The following is a 1,819-nucleotide window of genomic DNA, read 5'->3' as shown; positions in this document are numbered from 1 at the left end:
AAAGGAGGTATCCTGGTAGGAGAGCTGCCTTTACACAGTAACTTTCTGTTTCTTTAGAATAGGGCTACTCTGTTTGCACTGATTGTCTTTCACCTGTGCCTGAATCCAGTTCTGTGGTCTTCATCTCGGGCTTGAAGAGAGTAACAAAGCCACTTTGGCATACACAGCAACTGCTGCTTAAAACAGCTCTCTTGCCCTGTGCATCTGGGAGCAAAGCTCTCCAACTTCTCGCTGACACAAGTAACATCCCGCTTGCTCAGTGAACGCTTCATCTGTCCTTGTAGTCCCCATTGCACTTTACTTTTTGTGGCTGCGGGATAGTGAGTCAGACAGTGACATCTCCCAGGAAAGGACAAAGTTAATTTTGTTTCTGTTGAGGCTGGAGCACATCTTTATGTCCCTTCCCTTTTTTCTCCCATCCCTGAGCTTTTTTTTCTTTTTCCCCAGACTCATCCATTCAATGTTTCGCTACATTCCCTAGAGATAAAAGGAGGCTTTGGCAGCCTTTTGCAAGTGTTGCTACGTGTCCTGACTGGACAGGGCTTTTTGGACAGTAACTGGACGAGCACTTGGGCAAGAATGGGCATAAAAGTATGTCTATGTACTAAACATCCTTGTAGGGAATTCAAGGGGTGAGGATCACTGTTTTATTGCCACAGGGCACCTGGATTTATACCTATCACCTGTAACGAAGAGTGTAATGAAAAATCCTATGCTGCCTATGCAATATTTACATCAAAAAGCTTTAATTTTTTGCTATTGTTACTTATTTTTTTCTATTCATAGTTTCTGAAAGAGTTTAACTGCCTAATACCAAAAATGTAGTCGAAATAGCTTTCCTAATATGGTGATTTTATTCTGCTGTTTCTGTTCCTGAAATAATAAAAGAACTAAGTGATGTAGAACTGTTCTTTTATTTGTAACCATAAATTATGCATTAGTTGTCATATGAAGAAAACTATTGTTTCTTGACAGAGTACAACCCCTTTCTCTGTAGCCTGCTTGGAATTCATTGTTAAACATGAGCTTTTTCTGAATGCTGCAACCCTGAGGCGCCTATGTGGGTTGCTGTGAAGTTTGGGGTTGGTCTCGCAAGGACTCGCAGCAAGAAGTGGCCTTTACAGTGAAGGGGCCCTAAGCCAAGGGTTTGTTTCTGGGCAGGGCTGCAATGCTGCCTCCAAAATGCCACAGGTCCAAACCAAGGCTGGGTGGTGCAAGATTGCTGTGTGCTTCATTCTGGGTGCAGTGACTTGGGTGTCTCAGGTGAAGAAAATGAAAGCAGCGTTTGAAGGGTGGTGGTGGGGACAGGGGGCCCAAAGGTTTAGTCACCAGCAGCCAGTTAAAGAGCTGTTGGAGTAAAAGCATCGGATTTAAACCACGGTGAGCCCTCTCTGCTGTTAGTTTCTTTACGTTAAAAAAGTTAAAGATCACCGCGACCTCGGAGTTGAGCATAAAGAGAGCAGCGCGATGGGAAGACAGAGACGCGCTACCCTGTGCAAAAAAATCCCCCACACCTCAATCCTGTATGACTGGGCAGGAGGAAGTTGGTTTTTTAACCACACTTGGGGAGATCCAGGCCTCCCCTGCGGGCTCCCACCCCCGCGGTTTACGTTAAAAAAGTTAAAGATCACCGCGACCTCGGAGTTGAGCATAAAGAGAGCAGCGCGATGGGAAGACAGAGACGCGCTACCCTGTGCAAAAAAATCCCCCACACCTCAATCCTGTATGACTGGGCAGGAGGAAGTTGGTTTTTTAACCACACTTGGGGAGATCCAGGCCTCCCCTGCGGGCTCCCACCCCCGCGGCCCGCCCCTAGCCT

The sequence above is a fragment of the Mesitornis unicolor genome, unplaced genomic scaffold (genome assembly GCF_000695765.1).
Source record: "Mesitornis unicolor isolate BGI_N332 unplaced genomic scaffold, ASM69576v1 scaffold27810, whole genome shotgun sequence".
Lineage (NCBI taxonomy): Eukaryota > Metazoa > Chordata > Aves > Mesitornithiformes > Mesitornithidae > Mesitornis > Mesitornis unicolor.
This window is presented reverse-complemented; position numbering follows the sequence as displayed.